At 42.9% G+C, this 26,053-nt stretch overlaps 1 protein-coding gene across 1 annotated transcript in view; it reads right to left on the bottom strand.

Moving 5' to 3' along the window:
- ITGB7 (integrin subunit beta 7) overlaps positions 1 to 25,508 on the bottom strand; it is a 130,720-nt gene extending 105,212 nt beyond the window's left edge. The window contains exon 1 of the mRNA XM_033936223.1: positions 25,467 to 25,508. The gene's annotated coding sequence lies outside the window, so the exon portion shown is untranslated. The remainder of the gene's footprint in view (positions 1 to 25,466) is intronic.
- Positions 25,509 to 26,053: the final 545 nt, after the last annotated feature.

Below are 26,053 nucleotides of genomic sequence, written 5' to 3'. Positions count from 1 at the left end.
GCCACTGAAATAACCATCTGAAAGAGCAAAGCTCTTTAATTGGCTCCCCAAGAATGTACAGTTTTGGCATAATCTGTTACTGGCACTTATACATAGAAGGCCCCCAATGGTGCCAGACTCGGTACGTCAAGCCTCTGATAGTATTCAAATCCAGACTCAAAGCCTACAGTATTTATTTATATAAAAAAAATTATATACTGCCTACAGTCTAGGCAGTTTACATACAAAACAAATAACATACAACATACCATATACTCGTGGAGGGGCATTAAAAAAAAATATGTCTAAGTCTTTTATGGGCCTAGGGTGCTAGTTGTCCAAAGTTGGCAGCATCTAAAGCCAATTCTTGAAAAATACATCCAAAAATTTATTTTTTTTTCATCTACTTCTACATCCAGCCATTTGATCATCCGACCGCCAAGTTGTCTATCTTTATACCCCATTCTAGTCCAAAAAAATCATTCAAGTCCAAAACGCCTAGAACAAGACCTATTGAACGTGGGAGGGACCAGCAAAGTGATGGATTGGACACCCAAACATGGCAACAGAGTAGTGGGGCACCTTAAAGGGCACTGCTATGAACTTCACAAAACATGTGCGACATAAACATCTCACCACAACTCCCTTGCAGGTCATGGTGAGACTCACAAAACACCTCCAAAACCTACTATATCCACCTGTCTACTACCTCAATAGCCCTTATGGCTGCAGGTGCCACCTATATGGCGGTACAGTAGGGTTTGGGGATGGTTTTGGTAAACTCACATTTTTCACAATGAATGCAGTGGGTCCTTCATTTTTTACCATGAATGGGCCTGGGTCCTTCTCTCTATGGTTCACTAGCCCCCCAACTACTTAAACTACCTCTGTGCAGCTCTTCTAGGCTTTCCTATGCCAGGTGTTGATGTTCTGGAGGCAGATATGTACGTTTTTATTCTGATTTGTATGGCATATGGGGAGGTCAGTGATCACTTGGGGAGTGTGTGGGGGGCTGTACTTTGTAACTTCAGTGGTTATCTGGTCACTTTTGAAACCTTCTGGGCACTTAGACCTGTTTTTAGATCGCCTAAGTCACAACGTATAAGTTCCATCCAGGAAGTCTCGTCAAACCTTCGATTATCGCTGCAGGACAACTAAGTTTGGTTGGCCCACCTCCCGTCGGAACCACTCCTCAAAAAATGCCCCTTTTCGCTCTGGATGCATAACGGCAGTCAGAGGCCTAAAATGCCTCTAGATATATCTAAAAGCCCATTTCGATTATCAGCACTTAGATGACCTGTCATAGGTCGTCCAAATGCCGATTTGAGTGGGTTTTTAGACGTATTTCTGTTTCGATTATGAACCTCATAGACTCTCCTACATCCTCCATTATGAACATACTCATTTTATTCACAAAAGTGCAATGTCCTATAACTAAATCATGGGTTTTTAAAAGTATCACAGAAATATTTACTGTATTTTTGTTCACATAAATACATTGACAAATAACTGTATCTTCAAAAATTTCTTAAAAGTATCCCTAGGTTTATATAATCAAAACTGACTAGTCAATGAGTTCCAAAATTTCACCCCTACTATTGAAAACATAGAATTCCCGACGCTGATATGCATCACATTTCTCTCATCAATGACAATCTCAAATCCTGTGCAGATCTTAATTCCCTTCTTGGACAACACAACTCCAACAATTCTCGAAAACATCCAAGGCCGTATGATATAAAACCTGATGTACAATCGAAAGCACTTTATGTTGTACTCTCTGTTGTATGGGAAGTCAAAGTAACTACTTCAGAATTGGCGTAATAAGGATCATCCGTGAAGTACCCACAATCTTGCAGTAGAATTCATCAAAACTTGCTATGCCCTACTTTTTGTTTTCACAACCCTTCCCCCCATAAAGTGTACTTCTTTGAAGCTGCTTTCAATTCTAAACTCCTACCCACCTGATAAGCCCCAATATCTATCTTATCATTCCCCATGTAATTCTTCCACCAGAGCACAATGTATTGATGCACCTTCTGGTCCAAATTGTCTGTCTTGACTAGATTATAAGCTCTTTTGAGCAGTGACTGTCTCTTCTATGTTTTGATATACAATGCTGCGTATGTCTAGAAAAGCTATAGAAATGATAAGTAGTTGAAATAATAATAATAATAATTAATTTTTGTATACCGCCATACCCAGGGAGTTCTAGGCGGTTCACAACAGTCAGATGAAAATACATATAGTGCGGTTGGAATTGGAGAACATAGCAACGCAATCAAAGAGGCAAATTAGTCTTACGTTTACAATTTAGGTGAGGGAAGGGCTATATACAGTGCATGCAGTAAGAGAATACATTGAATAAGAGAAGTAATAGTGCTACTGTTTTCTTGAATGAGTTTTTCTGCAATGGCTGCAGAATTTTTTTTCAGCATGGCCTTATATATTTTAGCAAAAGGCTCTTCAGCGAGCCTTTTGTAAAATAAATTTTCATATTTTGAATATCCTAACTTGGATGTCCTTTTCTGGCCTAGATGCTCAATGCATCTTCGCATCTTGGAATCTATTCCTACCTTTGACTTTCTCCCTATTGTTCATCCTCTGCTGACATATCTCATGTGTACGCCTTGCTCCAAGAGCACAACTGGGCTCTACTATCCATCGCTTTGTTTGGACATGGATTTAATCAACAGTAACCTAATGATGTGTGGCGGTGTAAGGCAGTAGCAGGAGAAAGGCTACCAAAATGCTACAAGCCTGTACCAAACGCTGTATGAGATGACACTAAGCAGAGTTACCACTCGCAGTGTTCCCTCTAAGCTGAGCAGGTGTCCTCCAGCTGCATTGCTACCACTAGGGGGTGGAATATTTTCAGTCGCTAAGGACAGGTATGTTCCCTGGAGTCCTGCAGAACTTGCCTGTCCCTCACAATTGAAAAATGTGACAGTAAAACAGCACCCTCTATTGGTGAGACTGTGGGTGGAGGACTCCTGCTCAGCTTACCAGACGTCCAGATTTTCCCGAGCCTGTCCTTCTTTTCAAGGACATGTCTGGCACTTTGTCCAGGTTTTGAAAAGCTTCCTGTCAAAATTGCGTCTGGAAGGGGCATCCGCGCATGCCTCCATACAGCGCGGTGATGTCATTGCATCACATCCGTGCATCTGCAGATGCCGTCTGGAGACAGGGCTGGGGGGGAGGAGGAACGGGGCATGACACAGGTGGAACGGAGCAGAACTGGGCAGGCCTGGGGCGTGGCCATGGGTCCGTTCCTTCAGGAAAATCTGGTAACCCTAACACTAAGGGACTTATAATAAAACCAAGAGACAGAGAGTAGGATAGAGACATTGAATATCTCCATTGACGTACGATACCATCCTGTTTGATACGTTAATGAGGGCTAAAAGCCAAATATCTGCTCAGAATAACAAACTTCTCTTTATAATGACAGGGGTTGCCATACAACTTATTTTGAGGAACTGGAAGAACTGGGATTGGTTAAATTATACATTTTGGTGGGAATCTCTGTTTTACACTTTTAAAATGGAACATATGATGGCCATACAACAGGTCCAAAATAAGAGTTAGATGAAATTCAAATACAATGAAATAGATGCATTTGTACATACACTCAGATATTTGTAATCTGACCAAGAGCCATAGCTCCTATAGCCGAACCCACCGTCCCATCACTGTGTCTGACTCTAATGCTGATGATATTAAGGTGCCTCTTAAATACTAAAGGTGTTTTTCAATGGCAGTAAAAGGAAAAATAATTCCTACTTAACTTAAAAGAGTGTTGGTAGGTCCCGACATGGACCATGTTTCGAGGGTCTTTTTCAAGGAACCCAAAGGAGGTGTTGATAGTTTCAAATGCCAAAGAAATAATTGCTGGGTGATGTAGACGAAAAGTTTGTACATAAGTTGAAAAAGTCGCTTCTAATCCTTCAAAAGACCCTCGAAACATGGTCCATGTCGGGACCTACCAACACTCTTTTAAGTTAAGTAGGAATTATTTTTCCTTTTACTGCCATTGAAAAACACCTTTAGTATTTAAGAGGCACCTTAATATCATCAGCATTATAGTCATACACAGTGATGGGATGGTGGGTTCGGCTATAGGAGCTACGGCTCTTGGTCGGATTACACATATCTGAGTGTATGTCCAAATGCATCTATTTCATTGTATTTGAATTTCATCTAACTCTTATTTTGGACATTTACTCTGAGAAGTCTTGTTTCCAGTAGTATATTGTTATTGACTTTGACCTCTCAGCCCTGCATTTTTCAGAGTGTTTTCCTCACCACCAATTACTTTTGACTTGGCCATACAACATGGACATTATAGGAAGTTTATGGATATTTGGGAGCCATTGACAAAATTCTGTAAGGAGTGATTGTTGATTTTCCCCTTTGATAATACACATCCAGAGTGGGTGGGAAGACATTTTTAAAATTTAGAGTACAATTTTTGGATATGTAGATGGGGGGGGTGATATATGTATTTGTCATAAAATATAATTTTGACTGATTTTAAGTGTTGTTAAAGTGTAAAATGTCTGTAAAATATGTTGCACTTATTTTTGGCTTTAAAATGAATAAAGATATAAAAAAAAAAAAAGAATATCTCCAACACGGTGTCCCGCAAACTTTTTTACTGGGTGGCACAGTAAACTCCCAGCTATGGCTGGAGGGCACCTGGAAATGCATGGAGGTCATGTGCATGTGCGATGTCATCACGTCGACATCTCTGCATGTGCTAAGGCCCTCCAGACAGGGCCCTGAGCCACCAGTGGGGGGTGCTGGAGCAGGAGGCACCGAGAAGAGAGAGGCGCCGGCGAGGAGAAGAGGCGTGGGTGCCGGCTAACTACCTACAGGACGTGCCTCTCACCGTGAGAGGCATATCTTACTGTGAGAGGCAGTTAGCTGGCACCAGTGTCTTGCAGAACACACGGAATCTCATCGCGGCACACAGTTTGCAATACACTGCCCTAACATATAAATAACACACACATTGCAAACATTTTTTCAGTGGAAAGAATTTTTAGAACCAAGAGGACATGACATGAGACTGAAAGAGGTAGATTCAAGAGTAACATTACAAATAATTCGTCCCAGGCAAGTGGATAAATGAAATAGCTTCTCCTATGGAGCATACAGAGACCAAAACACTTACACAGTTCATGGTGGCCTGGGATTAACAGAAGATGAAAAGAGCAACCCAGATGGGTCCAGATGGGTCTTATTTATTTACTTGCTTTTATAAAACCGCCTACCCATCATATTCTATGTTTCTGTGTATGTTCTCTTTCCTTTCCACCGTGGCATCTCATTTCTGATAGCGGGAAGTAGAAAAAAAACACCTAAATATTTTACAAAGTTGATTGATTTCCCATTTCTGCAACTCTCTCCCCATCCCTCCTCCCCAACTCTTTAGCATGTTTGCTGTAGAACAGGCATAAAGCATTCTTGTTCATGTGCTGATGTTTTTGTACTTTGGGTTGGAACTCTGATTACTTCCTGGAATCGCTGGGTTCAGATATAGAAGTGAAAGACAGAGGCTATGTGATGCATGACCACAGCAGAGGACAAAGGAGTTTCACTACCTTTTTCTAAAAAAAGCATTCAGGAGAAAACAATTGTTTCTCCTTTATTTTATTTACAGTGCCCTGTAGAAGTCTTTACACACTTATACATTTTCCATGTTCTGCTGTAATAAAATAACAATTCACTGACTGTACAATAGATTTTTCTTTCTTGGGGTTAGTTTACTTTCTGCATGTTTGAGCCTACTGTAGAATCCCTGGTTAGTTTTTCAGTCTGGAGTATTTAGGGGTAATTTGGTTATGCCTGTTCTTAATACTTGCTTGTGTTATAGATAATTACTTACTATTCCCTGTTAGTGGCACAGTTTGGTGTTGTCTATTTGAGCTATAACACAGGTCAACAACCAAAAAAATATTTCTTGGGGCCTTGGATATTTTGACCTGTTTCTGGGGTTATTCAGGATGCTGATTCAAAAAATTGTATTGGATAGGCTGCATCAGTTCTAGTTTCTTAGAAATGGTAGTCCTGATGAAACAATTTGTAAAGGCTTTGAATAAAAATGGTTCATGCATTGAATACCTAGAGAGGTATAATCAAAAACATGCCTAAGTCTGCGGTTACACGTTTTGTGCAAGACGTCCACAAACCCCACAGGAAAAATGTCCATTTTCAAAGCTGCCAAACATCTATCTATTATTTTTGAAAATGAGTTAGGTATAAGTTTTGGCCCTTGGGACGTCTACCTTTTTTGCCCATTTTCAAAAATAAAAACATCCACGCGAAAAACATACAAAAGCAAGTTTTGTAGATGTACTCACCAACTACCTTGTGTGATCGCGGCAGAAGGAATCCCCATCAGCTGAGCCGGTTTTGGGGATTCCTGGCAGCTCAGCTGATGGGGATTCCCCTTGCAAGGATCAGCTGAGCCGCAGAGCCCTACACCCCTCCCCCTGACATCCCATTGCCATGATATCCCCCACATCCCCCTTCACATCCTGAAATCCCCTCCTCCAACATGCCCTGACATCTCTGCCCCCCACCCCCATAGGTTATCAGATGTCAAAAAGCTTTCCTCCACATCACATCGGGCTGGAGGGCATCCACGCATGTGAGGATGCAATGCGATGACGTCATGTACACGGCATGCGCAGACGTCATGCCCAGCGAGAGCATATCATGGGGGGGCGGGACTGGGTTGTGATGGGGCGGGGATGGGTGGGATTTGGGATGGGTCTAGGGGGTCCAGATTTTCCAAACAGAAAATCTGGTAACCCATCCCCCAACATTCCTGGGCCTCCCTCCCACATCCATGGAACCCCCTGTACCTTCAGAACAGCAAACGGCAGGAAGGAAGCACACTCCCTCCTGTCTACAGAGATGCATGCTGCAAATGATGGGGCCTCCCCCTCCCAATACATCTTGGGATGCAATAGGAGGGGCTAAGGGCCCTGATTGGCTGAAAATGGCTATTAGGACATCCAAGTGCCGACTTAGGCTGGTTTGGGACGTTTTAAGCTTTTGATTATGAGTGCCATAGTGCATATGTTTCCTGGGCTTACCATGAAAAAACTGAAGGTAAGAATTTTCGATGGTCCACAGCTCAGACCACTAATAAATGACCCATATTTCATAGCATCAATGAATGAAATTGAATAATGTGCCTGTTCTTCATTTGTTCTTGTGAAAAACTTTCTTGGCAGCAAGAAGGCAGACAACTACACACAATTAGTACAGGATATGCTTTTTTCATTTCAACAGGCTTGGCTGTAACATGAGTGTTAAAGTCCATTATCTGCAGAGTCACTTAGATCACTTTCCAGAGAACCTTAGCAAAGAGCAAGGTGAAAGATTTCACCAAGGCATAAAAATAATGGAAGCCAGATATCAAGGAAGATGGGATGCACACATGATGGCAGACTATTGTTGGAATCTTACGTGGGATTGACCTGGCAGATCCCACTATCGGAAGTCTTACAAAAGGAGCTTCTTGTGTGTTGAATGACTGGAAAGTTTGTATCATCAACTTGTGCTTTTGGTATGAAAATAAATAGATTTTCATGTTGTACATTTTTCTTTTAATTTTTAATATGTTTCCTTCATGCTTAAAAGATTAATTTAAACACTACATTCAGATATCCTGATTTTTTAATGGGCAAGCAGAGTGAAGAGTGGTATATGGCACATGTTCTGTATCTCAAAAAATAGAGCTGATGGGAGAAAACTGGTGCCACTTTTGGAATTAGTAGGTCAAATATACCCAGAAACAGGTCTAACATTTGAGGCTCCAAAATGAGTGTTGGCCAGTGTAATGGATTTCTGGATGTCCATATACAGTGGCACATGTTCTTAAGGGGTGGGGGTGGGGAAGGGTTCAAGTTAGGATTAGGAGCTGTGTGTTTAGTGAGACATAAAAACTGTTGGATTTTGTATAACATGAATTGTTTATTGAACTTTGCAGGCCAACAAAAAAGACTGAAATATAAAAATACAATTCAAACTTCATTAATCTAATAATACTATGAGACCTGGGAGCCTGATTCTATACCTGTATAGTCTGCCTAAAAATTAATTACCAACTAGCATGGCGCTATATGCAGTTCTATAAAAGGCACACTGTATAGAGTCATGCTTAGTAGAGAATGGCAATAGGATGAATTTGTCCCTGTTCCCACAGGAACTCAGTTTTCCTGTCCTGTCCCCGCGAGTTTTGTTGCTGTTCCTGTCCCATTCCTGTAAGCGCTGCCTTAACCGCACAAACCTCGAACACTTATGATTTTGAAGTGTTTGAGGCATGTGTAGATGAGGACAGTACTTGCAAGAATGGGTAGTGGCGTACCAAGGGGGGGGCTGGGGGGTGGTCCGCCCCCCAGTGCAGCCTTAGGGGGGGTGCACAGCCAGACAGATCCGGAAAATTCCTGGGCTGTGACGGCACTCAGCAGCTTCGGCGCCCCCCCCATCCCCGACGGCACTCAGCGGCACTGGCGCTCCCCCCTGCCCCGCGACAGCACTCAGTTTCGGCCTCCTTCTCCCGGCATCAGCAGAACTTCAGATCGGCAACAGGTGCTCAGTCAAAAGCTTCCCCTGACTGAACTGCCTGGGCGGAAACAGGAAGCTGAGTCAGGGGAAGCTTTTGACTGAGCACCTGTTGCCGATCTGAAGTTCTGATGATGCTGGGAGAAGGAGGCCGAACTTGAGTGCTGTCGCGGGGCAGGGGGGTGCCGATGCCGCTGAGTGCCGTTACAGAGGGGGGAGGGGTGGCGCCGATGCCGCTCAGTGCCGTCGTGGGGGGGGAGGGGCCTTGCCGATCTTGTTGCCAAAACTGGAAAGGTGAGGGAGAAAGATGGGCCTGTGGTGGATGGAGAGATTGAGAGAAGGGGACAGATGATGGAAGTGGGGGGAAAGAGAGAGAAGGGGCAGATGATGGAAGTGGAGAGAAGGGGGAGAGAGAAGAGGGAAGATGATGTAAGTGGGGGGAAAGAGAGAGAAGGGGCAGATGATGGAAGTGGGGATAAGGGGCAGATGATGGAAGTGGGGAGAGAGAAGAGGGCAGATGATGGAAGGAGGGGGAAAGAGAGAGAAGGGGCAGATGATGGAAGGAGGGGAGAAATAGAGAGAAGGGGCAGATGATGGAAGTGGAGAGCAGGGGAGAGAGAAGAGGGCAGATGATGGAAGTGGGGGGAAAGAGAGAGAAGGGGCAGATGATGGAAGTGGGGAGAAGAGGGCAGATGATGGAAGTGGGGGGGGGAAGAGAGAAAAGGGGCAGATGATGGAAGTGGGGATAAGGGGCAGATTATGGAAGTGGGGAGAGAGAAGAGGACAGATGATGGAAGTGGGGGAAAGAGAGAAGGGGCAGATGATGGAAGTGGAGAGAAGGGAGAGAGAGAAGAGGGAAGAGGATGGAAGGAGGGGATAAATAAAAGGAGGGCACATGATGGGGGAAAAGGATTGAGTTAGGGAAATACTGGAGTGGGTGAAGGAAAGAGGTGGCGAACTGTAGGTAGACAGTAAAAAAGGAAATTGATGAGAGGGTAGTAAGAACGTAATCTAGATGGATGCAGAAAATAAACTGAAAAGGAAAATGAGGGAAGAAAGGGATTGCAGAAGAGGGGTGTGGGAGAGGGAAGGAGAGGAGAGAGATGCCAGACCAATTGGGGCGAAAGGAGAGATGGAAGGGGGAGGCATACAGTTTCTGGAAGGGGCATAGAAGAAGAGAAGATGCCATATAGGGGCAGAGAGATGGCAGACAGTGGATGGAAGGAAGAGAGTAACAAGAAGATGAGGAAAGCAGAAACCAGAGAAAACAAAGGTAGAACAAAAATTTTGTATTTATTTGTTGCTTTAGGAGACATGTGTCACTGTTTCTGTGGTGTTGCATTATATGCAGAGTCCAGCTTCTTGCTTGTTCAATTTAACCTTTGTCTATGTATTTCTATTTTATACACCCTTTTACAAAACTGTGGAGCGTTTTTTAGCGCCAGCCGTGGTGGTAGCAGCTCTGATGCTCAGAATTCTATGAGCGTCAGAGATGTTACCACTGTGGCTAAAATCCACACTACAGTTTTGTAAAAGAGGAAGGGGTTAGTTTGTGATGACATATTCCATACTAAGCGAAGGTATTTTCTGTGTTCTGTGTGTTCGAAAGACATGGTTTTCTGTTAGGATTGATGGTGTAGGATTGATCTGTACTAGTCTGGCTTGTTTAGTTTTACAATGGGTGTATTAATGTTGTACTGCTCACTGCATATGTAAGATGCTGCCTTTTCCTAGGTACTCATGTGTGACGTGTGGCTTGTTACTAAAAATCATGTTTTTCGTACAGATGGGGGGGGGCAAAAAATGATGGGCCCCGGTTGTCACATATGCTAGGTACGCCACTGGGAATGGGGCAGGGACAGGAAAAGAACTCGCGGGGATGGAAAACTTAGTTCCCTCGGGGACGGGGAAAATTCTGTCCCTGTGTCATTCTCTAATGCTTAGCACCAAATTTATGCCAGGGTTTTCTTTGTCTAAATACCTGTGCCTAAGTTAGGCACCTAATGACACCTAATTCACAAAGAGGTGCCTAACTCGAAAATACGCCCACATTCCACCCTCTAACATGAATTTTTACAGTTTTATTTGTTGCTACTATCTACATTTATGGGCAGAGTACAATGAGACTCATCTTTAAACATGGCAAAGTTACAGACTCTTTAGCATGACTACCCAGTGATCTTTGTGTGTTAAAAAATGTTCACACTTTAAAACTGGAAGGTAAAAACCTGCTCTCAATTCTGAGAACTATCTTAAACCTGCGGGCTTTCAAGGTTTACACTACTTGATTAATATTGGTTAGATACACCAGGAATCTCTAGAGATTTAATAAATAGCTGGGGATGGCTATCAGTTCATGGGAACTTATTGGCAGAAAGTCAAAAGTTCACCAGGGCATATCAGTCATAAAGCACCCAAGAGTGCATGGAAGGTTACCCATAACCATCATTTAAAGCCATCCACTAGCTTAAAAAAACAATTAATGTGTTAAAAATCCTAATAAATATAAATTCAAATGTGCAAAGATTGAAGATAATAATATGTTTATGTTACAAATGGATCACTTTTTGAATATTACAGAACTAAATATGTTAAAATTGCTATTTTTATGTCTGATACATAGGGCAAGAATAAGAACTAACATTTCCATATTTACTCCCCCCCTTTACAAAACTGTAGAGTGGTTTTTAGCACCAGCCACAGCAGTAATAGCGACGCGCATAGGAATTGTGTGAGCTTTGGAGCTAATACTGCCACGGCCAGTGCTAAAAACCATAATACGGTTTTGTAAAACAGGCGGGAGGGGGGGAGGGGGTTAATGGCTTAGACAAAAATTAGATAATTGTTGGAATTCTTTACCTGCAAACTTACATTTTGAATCTTCATATGCTAAGTTTCAAGTACTTTTGAAAACTTACTTTTTTGAGCGAGCTTTCTCCTAACTGGGAAAAGTAATGGAGAGCACATTCCTTTTTGCAGAATTGGTCTTTGAATGTTTTTATGTGTTCTTAGTATGAATGTAGAGTTCTATCCTATTTTTAATGGCATTACAATTTCTATTTTATTGTAAACTGCCTTGAATTGTGCTGCAACTAAGGCGGTATATGAAGTTTAATAAACAATATTACAAACGATATTAATAAAGTGCCCAAAGTGTCAGGTGCAAAGTCACATCGTTCCTGAATTTCAAAAAGCACACTAAGTGCAAAATCACTAATTGATGAGCCTTGAGAAAGCAAGAAATTACATTTGTCCAATAAATTTAAACTGCCATCTGCAGAAGCCACCAACATCCATCTAGTAAGAAGGTCTGTTGTCCGGATGTGCCAACTGATCGCCCTACAGAGTCCCGTTTTGTTTCCTTCTTCAGGGGCAAACTCAGGGACATCCTCCACTAAAAACTAAGGGCTCCTTTTACAAAGGCGCACTAGCGGTTATAGCGCGCACTAGTCGCTACTGCCTCCTTTTAAGCAGGTGGCAATTTTTCGGCTAGCGTGCACTATAGTAACCATGAAAAAGATCTGGGTGTCATTGTAGACAATATACTGAAACCTTCCACCCAATGTGCGGTGGCAGCCAATAAAGCAAACAAGATACTAGGAATTATTTTTAAAAGGGATGGTTAACCTAATCTAATCTAATCCTTAGGTTTGTAAACCGCATCATCTCCACGTTCGTAGACCTCAGCGCGGTTTACAGTAGATGAAATAGGAAGGAACTACAATAAAGGGTTAGAGGTCAAAGTATGAAGAATATTTAGAGGACTTGGGATGCCAGATATGAAGAGTTTTTTGAGGACTTGGGATACCAAAGTTGGAGAGAGGCTTACATTTTTTAGAAAAGCCAGGTTTTCAGATGTTTGTGGAAAACTTGGAGAGAGCTCAAGTTCCGAAGAGGGGAGGTAAGGTTGTTCCAGAGCTCAGTGATTTTGAAGGAGAGGGAGGTCCCAAGCTTTCCTGTATGGGAAATGCCTTTTAGCGAGGGGAAGGATAGTTTTAATTTGTGGGAGGGTCTGGTGGTATTAGGGTTTGAAGAATTCCAAGAAAGAGGGATAAAGGGAGGGAGGATAACGTGTAGGATTTTGAAAGCTAAACAGGCGTATTTAAAGTGGACCCTGGCGATTATCGGAAGCCAGTGAAGCTTGGACAGGAGCGGGGAGACATGGTCAAATTTACTTTTCGCGAAGATGAGCTTGGCCGCGGCATTCTGAATCTGCTGAAGTCTGTGAAGGTTTTTCTTAGTTAGACTTAAGTAGATAGAGTTGCAATAGTCCAAACTAGAAAGGATGATGGATTGGACAAGGAGGGTAAAATGTTTTTGATGGAAGCAAGATCTAACTTTCCTCAGCATGTGAAGGCTGAAAAAGCATTTTTTTTTACCAAGTATTGGAGGTGGTCATTGAAGGACAATGTGGAATCAATGATGACGCCCAAGACATTGCTCGAGAACTCAAACTGCAGAGTGGAGCCAGAGGGTAGTGGGATGGAGATGGGTAGTTGGTCTAGTTTTGGGCCGAGCCAAAGGAGTCTTGTTTTGGACTCGTTCAGTTTCATTTGCACAATGTGGGCCCAGGATTGTAGATTCATTATACAAGAGGATATGTTCTTAGACAGGTTGGTGAGCTTCGAATCGGTCTCGAGGAGGACAAGGATGTCGTCAGCATAAGTGTAAATTGTTTCAAGGGGGGATAGATGGAGGAGTTTTAGGGAGGACATATAGATGTTGAAAAGGATAGGAGATAGGGAAGAGCCTTGCGGGGCTCCACAATTCGGTTTCCAGGGGGAGGATGAGGTGCCATTCATGTTGACAGTGTAAGAACCAGTCTAGGACTGTGGAGTTAATGCCTATCTCAGAGAGTTGGAAAACAAGAATATCATGGTGGAGAACGTCGAAAGCAACAGAAAGGTCAAATTGTAGGTGCGACCTCACCTTGAGTATTATGTTCAGTTCTGGTCACCTTAACTCAAGAAAGATATAGTAGAACTCATAGGCAGCGGAATGTTTTTTTGTTGGGGGGAGGGCCCGTAAGCTCCTCCCCAGACCCCACACAAGCTCCACCCCAAACCCCGCCCAAAATCTCCCCCCAGACCCCACCCCATAATAGTACTAATTGTAATAACATTTTTTCCATTCACTTTTCATATATACACATAATATAATCTTATTAACAATACATAATAGTTAACCACAAAATTAAACTACACAAAACACATTGTATGTTTCTCAACATTCATTCCTACCAGAACACCTGGCCTTGGTCACACGTGCAGAACATAGATAACCCCTATGCAAATACAGGACCACAAACTAAAAGTACTAATTTACACAAACCAAACCTAAGATTCAAGACTCTGCATGCAGTACAACCCCTAGAGAAATAGAAACAAATGCATTTCTTCCTGAACAGTGCAAAATATAGACAGCAGATGTCATTTCTCAAAACGGACACAATTCAATCACTAAATTAAAAATAAAATAATTTTCCCCTACCTTTGTTGCCTGGTGATTTTGGTTTTCAAACCATCTTTCCCAATCTCTGTCTGCACTTCCTTCTGTGCTCTTAACTGTGTATCCAGAGCTACCTTATCCATTTGCTGTTTTTCTCTCCTTCACTTTCTGCCATACATCCATCTTTAACATTAACTTTTAATTTTCAACGTTCTTCCATTTTTCTATTTTTTTCCAAAAATCTACTTTTCCATGTCTTCCCTTCCCATCTATCCCTCTTTCGTCTCCCCTACTCCCATCTATCCATAAGAAGCATTTCTTCTTATATCTTCCCTGTCACACCCATTGCTGTGCACCATCTCCTCCCTCTGTCTCCCCTTCCCCTCTATCCCTATGCACTATCTCATCCCTCTCCCATGGTCAGACATCTCTGTCTTCCCCCTTCCCCCTCGTATGGTCTGGCATCTTTCTCCTCTCTGTCCTATAGTCTGGAATCTCTCTCCTCTCCCATTGTCTGGCATCTCTCTCCTTCCCTCCCTCTTTCCGAGGTCTAACATCTCTCTCCTCTCCTTTCTGCAGTTTGGCATCTCTCTCTCCCCTCCTTCCCTTCCATTCTGTGGTCTGCCATCTCTCTCTCTCTCTCTCTCTCTCCCTCCTTCCCATTCCAGTGGGCTGACATCTCTCCCTTCTTTGGGTCATCTCTCCTCCCTCCCAATGTAACATTTCTCCAACCCTCCTCTCCACCATTATCATGTCCAACAATTCTCCCTCTTTCTTCCTTTCCTCATATACATCATCTCTCTTTCCCTCTCATGCCACACACCTATGTCCAACAATTCTTCGTTCCTTTTCCCTCCTCCACGGCAGCATTTCCTTCTCTCCCTTCCCACTACTCCACCTGTGCAGTATCTCTCTTTTCCTCCTTTCCTACCCCACCCCCTCTCCCTGTATGTGCAATATCTGTCTTCCCAACCCCTGAGCATCTGTCCTCCCTGCCTTCCCAACTCCCTACCACCTGCACCCAGCCTCTCCCTGTCAGGCTCTGCACCCATCCCCCTTCCCTCCCCTCTCTGTCAGGCGCTGCACCTAGCTCCCTTCCTTTCCTCCCTCCCCGTCAGGCTCTGCATCCAGCCCCCTTTCTTCCCTCCCTCCCTTCCTGTCAGACTCTGCACTCAGACCCTCCTCCCCCATCAGATTATTATAGAGTACTAGCTGATGCCCCAGCGTTGCACGGGTATTTAATTATAGTAATAACACTGTAAATGGAATCAAATAAAGATACTTTATAGTGGTGAATGAAATTATTTTTTTACAGTTTAATAAAAAGTACAATATTCAAATTATAATGTGAAATATTTGACAAAATGAATACAATACAACTAACGCAAAACGTGATTATAAACAACATTTTTAGTTTCACCTCCTGGAGCAAGAACATATAAATTCTTGGGTGAACCCAGCCTTGAGTAAGCAACATAGAGTTGTGGGCCGCGAGACCCCCAGAACATATCACCCCAGGTAGTGAGGGATCTACATACCAAGTTTCGTTCAAATCGGTCAAGCCGTTTTTGAATTACTGTGAGAATGGCAGCTTTTTACATTTTTTCCATTGACATGAATGGGTGAAATCTGATTTTCTGTTTGTAGCTCCGCCCACGTGTGCAGGTGGGCCGCGAGACCCCCCAGAACATATCACCCCAGGTAGTGAGGGATCTGCATACCAAGTTTCGTTCAAATCGGTCAAGCCGTTTTTGAATTACAGTGAGAATGGCAGCTTTTTACATTTTTTCCATTGACATGAATGGGTGAAATCTGATTTTCTGTTTGTAGCTCCGCCCACGTGTGCAGGTGGGCCGCGAGACCCCCAGAACATATCACCCCAGGTAGTGAGGAATCTGCATACCAAGTTTCGTTCAAATCGGTCAAGCCGTTTTTGAATTACTGTGAGAATGGCAGCTTTTTACATTTTTTCCATTGACATGAATGGGTGAAATCTGATTTTCTGTTTGTAGCTCCGCCCACGTGTGCAGGTGGGCCCTGAGACCCCCAGAACATATCATCCCAGGTAGTGAGGGATCTGCATACCAAGTTTCGTTCAAATCGGTCAAGCCGTTTTTGCGTGATCGCGGCACATACACACACACATACATACACACATACATACTGTACCTCCGATTTTATATATATAGAAGAAGAAGATAGCAGGCAAACAAACTCTCCATTGACTCTGTATGGTGCAAGGAGAGGTTTGTCACCTCAGCAGATTTGTTCTTCTCTCCCACGCTTGTTACAAAGAAGCCATGCAGAGCCCTTGCTCACACCTGCATCTTTCATGCCTAACCACAAGTGTGTGTATGTTAGGGAGGGGGGTTGATTTCCCACTACACCTGTTCAGCGGAGCATTTTTTGCTTTATTCTGATCTTTTACTAAATGGCAATGCTGGTAGTGAAGTATTACCATGAAATGTAAGGCTGCCAAATTTTGGTGGGAAAATCTGGGGCACTTGGAGAGTCTCTCAACTAGGTTTGGGGGGGAGGTGGAGGTAGTTGAAGGATGTGGGCTCTCGGAGATCCTGAACAGAGAATGACGCAGTGAAAATTTGGCCGTCCCCCCGAGCTCGGTCCCCATCCCCACAAACTGTCTGATCCTATCTGCACAAGCCTCAAATACTTATGATTTTATATTGAACTTATTTTATAAAGGATAAAAAGAAAGAATATTTTCTGTTTTTTTAATCTTTTCAATTAATTTATACACAACTGTACAAGAAATACTGAAATACAGATATCAATTAGTCCAATACTAATTGAGCACAAACAAAAGAAAAGGAAAAAAAATTTTTTAAATAGTCCACCTGTGGGGGAGAAAAAGTTTTTAAGAAACAACCTTTGGGGAATAAAGGTTAATTACTAACTAAATATCAAAGAATGAACGAGCAATATACATCATTCCTATTGTTCAAGGCCACACTTTATAATGGTTTACTCTGGACTGTGGCAAATACCCCTTTACCTTCCAAAAAGAAACCCAATTGGGCAGGTTCAAAGAAAATATACTTATTTCCTTGATAGGAAACAAAACACTTGCAAGGAAACCTTAATTTAAAAACCACCCCCAAGGAGTTCACTTTTGGACGGCATGCAAGAAACTCTTTCGTCCGAGATTGTGTCCATTTAGATACATCCAGAAACATATTGTAGTCCTTTTCTTCTAAATAGGAGACTTGTTTCATTTTATAGTATAATTTCAACAGCATTTCTTTATCTTGCAAGAAAACGAGAGAAACTAACAATGTGGCATGGTCTAACACTTCTATCTCAGAAGATTCTAAGAGTGCAGATACATCTATCTCAACCTTCCCCCTTCAGTAACATCCAAAAATAACTTCTCTGTATTGGGGTAGGTTTAAGTCAGGAACTTTCAAAGCCGTGGTCAGAAAGTTCTTAAAAAGTTCTAGAGAAGTCATAAATTGTGCTATTGGGAAATTTAAAAGTCTTAGATTCTGATTTTTTTGTTGATTCTCTAAATTCTCTATTTTCCTCATTAATAACATTTTATCCATAGTCTAACAAGTAAATCCTTTTTTTCTATCGTTTTCTCCAACTTAACCAACTCTTCCTTTTGCTGTTGAAAAGATGTCTCTAAATGGGTTATCCGGGCTGATAAATTTAGTGTAATGGTAACAAAGTTTGTACATACCGTGTGCAGGTTTTCTATCACAGTCTAGATAAGTCCACGAGCGGCTTGAGAAGGGAAAATTCTGCCAGATGTACTTTGGCTCCTTCCACGGGATGCTGCCCCGGGCTCCCTCACTCTCACCACCACTCGCTTCCAGCAGGTAAAAACCTCCTACATGCACCGGCTCCACAACAGGAGTTGGTAGCAGGGTGCTGACATCAGGGTTTGCCATGCGTTCAAGATGCTCTTCTCCAGATCCACTCTTTGAGTCCTCCAAGCTCGTCTGTTCCATCGTAGCTTCTCCGGGCATTGGGATAGTGTGTGGTCCATGCAGGCTCAGCGAAAGCTCACCATCTAGGCTATATACTTCCCCTGGCATAGCAGTAGATACACCCATTAAGGATTGATGGACTGTGATAGCTGTTATCACAGTCTGCCATGGCGTTAGGTTTCTGGAGCAACTAAAGGATTGCCCCTTGGCCTACCCCTTCTTTTGGGCATAGTAGAAGGTAATTCAGAAAGTTTAATTAAGAAAAATCCCAAACGCAACAGGAGCTCTCAACTAGCGTCCTGCTCAGACGCCATCTTGCTTTTTCTCCATCCAAAAGAAACAATATTCTGTACAATTGTCATTTTATAAACACAAATAATACAGAGCAAGGATCAATAAAACCCCTGTCTCCCATCCTCTCACCTTCACAAATATCCCCTCCACTATCGAGAAAATGGAATAAGCCAAATTACTACAGAATGCTACATAGAAAAATCAAGCTAAGAGAATACTTCAATCACACATGGCAGGAATAGTGTTAGAGGAGTGCAACTAGGGCAACTGTCCCCTGGTCAGAGAGAGAGCCCTAAGCCATTCTTCAAATCATGTTGGTCGCATGATCTGGTCTGTTTTCTTTTGTCTTCTCTTAACTCACTTGCCAGGGTCCCCACTAAATTCCCCTGCCTCTGCTGCTCTTCAGTCCAATTCTTGAGTCCCTGCTCTCCCCCTCCAACCCAATCTCTGAGTCTTCCTTCTATCTCCCCACTTTCCCACTCTCTCCCCCTAACCACCCATTTCCCACTTTCTTCCCACTGTCTTTCACACCCACATTTTGAATCCTTGTGCTATCCTACCAACTTGAAGGAGGCTACTTTCCCCCCTCCTGTCTTCCAGGCTCTTCTTTCTCCCACATTCCTCCGTAGACCAGCAGGCCACATGGTTTGGCTGCTTCTAACCAAGGCCAGTTTTACACATAAGCTAGACAAGCTAAAGCTTAGGGTTCCACATTACAAGAAGTCTCGTACTTCACTAGTGTGCTAAAATTTACTTCCTACTTAATTGAGGGGGGGGCCTCTTTAATGTTACAGCTTAGAGGCCTCATTATGCATAAATCTGGCCCTGCTTCTAACCCACGCCCCTTTCCACCTCATTCTCTCCTTCCTTTGCAGGTACATGGCAGAAGTGCAGATCTGAGCTATACAGGAGGGAGAGGAGCAAGTGCACCATTGGTTCTGATCGCCTGTCAGCCTTACTGGCTTAATGAGCAAGAAAAACCATGGAGGGGAAGACAGGAACAGAAATAAGATGTCCTTATTTTGGCTAGGCTATGGTTACATATTTGTTAATTTTAAAAAAGAGGACACTGAACCCATGCCTATCTGCAGCAATTCCTCTTTCTGCATAGGTGGGATGCTGCAGAGTGAAGGCTTCTGGGGCAGGTCGACTGCAGCAAGATCACATTGCTAATGCTGCTGGCTGCCCAAAGTTTTGAAATTGCAGCACCGGAGGAGGTACAGTGGTGCCTCACACAACGAACTTAATTCGTTCCAGGAGCAAGTTTGTTATGCGAAAAGTTCGTTATGTGAAACGCGTTTTCCCATAACAATACATGTTAAAAAAAATAATTTGTTCTGCAGCATAAAATATGCTAAGATGACATAAAAAAAGATAAATTTGTCAAAATGGTGAAAATGGTGGTCTTGCTGAGGCCAAACTCTTTGACGAGGTCACACTGTTTTACCCCACATTCACTCCTTCTAATTATTTCCCGTTTCATTTCAACAGAAATCACCTTCCTGCTTTTTTTAGAAGCCATGATATATAAAAAATATTGAGTTTATCTTAAAAGGACGACTGTATACAGTGAGAGAGGGCAGTTAAGCGCAGTGACTAACGACTGCCTGCAGTGCCTGCGCGGAAGGATGCAATACATCGGCAGCTCGGGCGACTTCGTTGTGTGAAACGAAGTTCGTTGTGTGAAACGAAGTTCGTTGTGTGAAACGAAGTTTGTTGTGTGAAGTTCGTTGTGTGAAACGAAGTTCGTTGTGTGAAACGAAGTTCGTTGTGTGAAGTTCGTTGTGTGAAACGAAGTTCGTTGTGTGAATCAAGACATGAAGTTCGTTGTGTGCAGCGTTCGTTGTGCGAGGCACCACTGTACTAGGAACAGGGGAGACTCAGAGGGCCATACCCAAGTGCAGGGTAGAGGCTAGACTGGAGAGAGTGAGTCCAAAACCCAGACAAACTTCCTCCAGTTCAGGAAACCATCCAGATGTCTGGAAACCCTAGGCTGGGTCCAGTGCAACATAAGAGATAATCTCATCTTCCCTCCAAGCAGACAGAAAGATTGGCATTTAATTGTGCTTCGGTTTCCTGTACCACACCAGATTGGTATCTCACAAAGCACAGGAAGCTTACACACTATTACATATCACTCCAGCTTCCAGCCCAAAGGGAGGATGATGTGAGCAACATAGATTGCCAAGAGAAGGAGAGAGGATTAAGTAGACAACACCCTGCTACATACAGTGCCACATTGCACCCAGGAGTGAGGGAGGAGAGGTTCTGTGCCTCTATCATCTCTGGAATAGGGGACAGGAGGTTGTTGGGGACAGTGATTTAACTAGTCATCAGCCAGCCAAATTGCTTTGAATATCGGTAGGGTTACCGGGCATCCGGTAAAACCCAGACATGTCCAGGTTTTGGAAAGCCCAGAGCATCGGCCCCATCTGGAGGACCTTCCACAAGCATGTGCGGATGACATCACGCACATCACCACGGGCTGGAGCCCCTCCAGATGCACTTGGAGGTTGTGAAAAAAAAGAGAGGGGGCAGAACAGGGTGGGGCCATGCGTCTGGGTTTCTACATTATTAATTATGGTTAGGGCAGGGGTAGGCAATTTCGGTCCTCGAGAGCCGGAGCCAGGTCAGGTTTTCAGGATATCCACAATAAATATGCATGAGATAGATTTGCATGCAGTGCATGCAAATCCATCTCATATATATTCATTGTGGATATCCTGAAAACCTGACCTGGCTCCAACTCTCAATGTCCGGAATTGACTACCCCTGGGTTAAGGTTACTATATTGCTTTCGGGTCTTTTCCAGATAAGCCCCGCCACTAATGCAAAAAGTGCACGGGCGAAAACTTAAGCCACGCCACCTTATAAATTATTAAACTATTGAAGCCCTCCGAGGAAATTATTCACATGATTTGAATAATGACTCGGGGGGGTTCAAGTGGGGGCTCCGCCCCCCCTTGTATATCACTTTCCCCAAGTATTCACTTAGCATGGTGTTAGCTAAAACTGTGGCGGGGGTTAACTTTTTGGCGGGGCTTATCTGGAAAAGATCCTTGCTTTCAATGGAAGTAAAACCTGGATGTCTTAATCCGTCCTCCTTTTTCTGGAGCCATATGGTAACCCTAATTATGGTAACTCTAAATATCAACCCCTGGTAACTTTAAATCAAAAGGTAGTTGTAAAGGGTTGAGCACACTAAATCCAAATCCTTCTGCATTTCTAGATAAAGTTACCATATGGCTCCAGAAAAAGGAAGATGGATTGAGACATCTGGGTTTTACTTCCATTGGAAATAAAACCCAGCTGTCTTTATCTGTTCTCCTTACTTCCGTTACGTTCAGTGGAAGTAAAACCCGGATGTCTCAATCCGCCTCTTTTTTCTGGAGCCATATGGTAACCCTAAGTCTGCCTCTTGTCTTAAAATTTGGTTTTCTTTAAACTATTAGCTTTAAGACAGAGGAAGAGAAAGAGTGCTCATTTTCAGTGCTGTCTGGGTTTCTAGTCTGAGCCACATGGTGAAACAGGAAGTTATGATACTACTGCAGAAGCAGATAAACATCTAACGACTTAACATCCTCAACCTCCCCTCTTCCTTTCATCAAACTTTCCCCCCCCCCCACACAAAAGCCTTTACAGTTTACACCTCAGAAAGTGAAAACTACAGCAGGTTATCTCTCCATCAGCTGGTTGCATTTGTTCCATGCAAGGCACAATTTGAACCAGAGTGAGCGATGGAGAGTTTCAGCACCTTGTATGAAATTTTTAAACTGTAATTTTTTTTTCCCATACTCAAATCATCTGACATTCGTTGGTTGTAGGTCCTAGAGAAAATAGGATTCTCTGTACACTATACAAACAACATGAAAATTCCTCCTGTATCCTGGGTAAATAGTATGCACTACTGAAAAGCTGGTTGCCTGGTGACCTAGGGAGTTTGAGAAAAGCACATGCACCTGGGTCTCCATGAAAACCAGATTACATTCAGACAGGTAGGCACCTTTGCAAACTGCCAGAAACTCAGGACAAGGGTTCCAGCAATTTCTAGAAACCTGAGAAAACCCAATGAGAAGTCCAGTCAGTACTTGGGACTTCCTGGAGGGTGGTCTCTGTGTGACCTACTCCAGAGGAGATTTAGGGACTGGATTTAGGCAGGAGATTTATCTTTTAGTCAGAGCCCACCAAATGACCAGTGCTATTGGATTATGCGAGTTGTTGGTTTTTTTGCAAGAGTAAACCAACTGACCAGTACAAGTGTTAAAAGAACTATAACATCATCTTTGGGACATTAGGAGGAGTGGATATAGTTAGGACTGTGTTTTTCCAGTAACTCTTCACTATTTAAGGAACATGCCTCTGCTTATGTTCTAAGCAGAAGTAAAGTTCATGTTTGGAGGTTACAACGCTGGTGTGGACTTCCTTTATTTCTGAGAGAAGGGAGAGAGTGGAAAATCTGGTGCCTGCTTGTTGTGAGATTCCAGGGTTCCAGCTCTGGTCTTAATAAACAAAAAAATAACCGTGTGCCCCTTCCCAGCATCCTGGCAAGCAAAGGGGTTACAATTCTAGACAGTGTTGTACACACGTTCTCCAGAGCTTTTTCAGGTCTATAACCCATCGGTGGACAACAATACACACAAAGGCAACAATTCTATAAGTGGGGGGCCTCCATTTAGGTGTCCTGATGCTACACAGTAAAAGCCTGTCCTATAACAGCACCTGGGAGATCAAATTCCATTACAGAATATTAGCGTAATAATAATAATAATTCCTAGCATCCATTTGCTTTTTTTGCCACAGCTGCACAATGGGCAGAAGATTTCAGCGTAGTGTCTACAATGACACTTGGATCTTTTTAAGGGATCTTTCTCTGACTCCTAAGGTTGACCCTAGTATAAAGTAACTATGATTTGGATTATTCTATGAGGATGAGCAGGCAGCATATCAACATATCTAACAGTTAAACATCCACAGGCTGACAGCCCCAATGCCTTCCTTCTGATGCAGCTTCTTATTTCTGCATTGATGGAGTATGTCAGAAGAAAGGCTATGGGGCCGGCCCGAGAAGCGTGTACCAGACACATTGCTCGCTGCCAGCGAAGATCGGTTCTCTAAAAGGTATGCAGCAGGAGAGATTTCAGGAGTTTTTAGCTGGTAAAACCAAATTCTGCCAAGGACTTATATCAACTGAACAGAGATAAACCCTGGTGCGCTAGTTCGGCACACATCCGTGGTATGCTATAATAAATGCACACAATTTACACCCCTGATCCACCCATGCTCCTCCGATGGCCATGCATCCTTTGCAGTTGTGTGCAGATATAGGTACTGGACAATAAAAAGGCAATTGTATAAACCAGGAGAACTTAAGGTGGCCAAACAGGTTGAAAAGGTGACGGCGAAAGCTAGAAGGATGCTAGGTTGCATAGGGAGAGGTATGGCCAGTAGGAAAAAGGAGGTATTGATGCCTCTGTAGAAGACTCTGTTGAGACCTCATTTAGAATATTGTGTACAATTCTGGAGGCTGCACCTTCAAAAAGATATAAAAAGGATGGAGTCAATCCAGAGGAAGTCTACTAAAATAGTATGTGGTCTTCATCATAAGGCATATGGGGACAGACTTAAAGATCTCAATACTTTGGAGGAAAGGCGGGAGAGAGGAGATATGATAGATATGTTTAAATACCTATGTGATGTAAATGATCATGAGTTGAGTCTCTTTCATTTGAAAGGAAGCTCTGGAATAAGAGGGCATGGGATGAAGTCAAGAGGTGATAGACTCAGGAGTAATCTGAGGAAATACTTTTTTACAGAAAGGGTGGTAGATGCGTGGAACAGTCTCCCGGAAGAGGTGGTGGAAACAGAGACTGAGTATAAATTCAAAAGGGCTTGAGATAGGCATGTGGGATCTCTCAGAGAGAGAAAGAGATAATGGTTACTACGGATGGACAGACTAAATGGGCTATTTGGCCTTTATCTGCCAACATGTTTCTATGTTAACTCCCACTCACTACAATCAGATACCTATACCAACTGTATCATTTCCTCTACCATAATCTCCCCAAACTTGAGATGTCCTGTCTGTCTAATTAGATTGTTAGCTCTTCTGAGCAGGGACTTTCTATTGTATGTTAAATGTACAACGCTGTGTATACCTTTCAGCATTATAGAAATGATAAATAGTAGTAGTAATAATAATAATAATAACTTTATTCTTATATACCGCCAACAGTCTTAGACGCTATTCTTTAACCAGGTGTGTAAGTATATTTCCATGCTGATCTGTCATTTCAGCTTCGTTCAGTGCTATACGTCCGTTAGAATGAGTTCCTGTGTCATCAGACCTGCCAACGTTCCCATGCTCTCCTCGTCCAGCGGTAGTAGGACATAAACCTTCATAAAACGACATCTTTGTTGCCACTTCTCCCCCAGAAGGCAAATGACGTTTTATGAAGGCATTTCGTGCTGCCGCTGGACAAGGAGGCCACATCTTTTGCCTCTGGCCACTGATCAGTTGTACCAGGCGTGAAACAATGGGCAGGGTTTCACAGAGCAACAGGTGGGTATGAGAGGAGCAAAGTGTGGGGGATGGATGGAGCAATGGGCGGAGTAGGTTGGGCTGGGGAAAGACCAACGTGTCTCTTTCAGAAGATGATCTTGGGATAATGGTTATGGAGAAGCAATACAATGTACCACACTGCTTGCAAAGAATTCCCTTTTTACTGAGGAAAAAAGTTATATTGACAATATTCACACATGGCACTGCTCAGATAGTTCTAGAGGTTTCCATTAAGCTTGATTTGGGAAGATTTACAACAAAAAATGCAAAATTCATAACAAAGGGATAAGGAAGCAATCAACTGAATTTTTGCTTTTCTTGTTTTGATATAGTGGCCTTAAAAGACCTCCAAACATTGTGGGGAAAAACCCTCTCAAAAAGTATGAAGGAAGTTTTGCTCTTGCTGCCTGACTCAAAACTTCTCTCTTGATAATTCTCACCACGATATAGATTTTCACCGTCCCCGGTGAAAATCTATGATGGTCCCCCAATTGAACCTCATTATGGTGACATCACCATTCACGGGTTTTTGGGTCTGAGATTTCCACAATATATAACAACATATTATTATACTTATAAAGAGTAACTGTGATTATAGAAGGTATTAACCCTGTTATAGCAACATTAGAAAATCTTTAGCTGAGTGGTTTGCTTACCTTGGCTGCGCTATTTATAGGATTCCCCAGTATGCCACTTATACGCACATTGATGCACATTAGGAAGAATAACCTGAATCACAGTTACCGGATGCTAGGGTCCACCTTGGGGATTAGCACCCAAGAAAAGGATCTGGATGTCGTTGTAGAGAATACAATGAAACCTTCTGCCCAATGTGCGGCGGCGGCCAAAAAAGCAAACAGGATGCTAGGAATTATTAAAAAGGGGATGGTTAGCAAGACTAAGAATGTTATAATGCCCCTGTATCGCTCCATGGTGCGACCTCATCTGGAGTGTTGCATTCAATTCTGGTCTCTTTATCTCAAGAAAGATATAGTGGCGCTAGAAAAGATTCAAAGAAGAGCAACCAAGATGGTAAAGGGGATGGAACTCCTCTCATATGAGGAAAGACTAAAATGATTAGGGCTCTTCAGCTTGGAAAAGAGACAGCTGAGGGGAGATATGATTGAAGTCTACAAAATCCTGAGTGGAGTAGAACGGGTACAAGTGGATCAATTTTTCACTCTGTCAAAAATTACAAAGACTAGAGGACACTCGATGAAGTTACACGGAAATACTTTTAAAA

This window comes from Geotrypetes seraphini, chromosome 3, assembly GCF_902459505.1.
Source record: "Geotrypetes seraphini chromosome 3, aGeoSer1.1, whole genome shotgun sequence".
Lineage (NCBI taxonomy): Eukaryota > Metazoa > Chordata > Amphibia > Gymnophiona > Dermophiidae > Geotrypetes > Geotrypetes seraphini.
The sequence above is the reverse complement of the archived record's forward strand: the minus strand, read 5'-3'. Positions and strand labels throughout refer to the sequence as shown.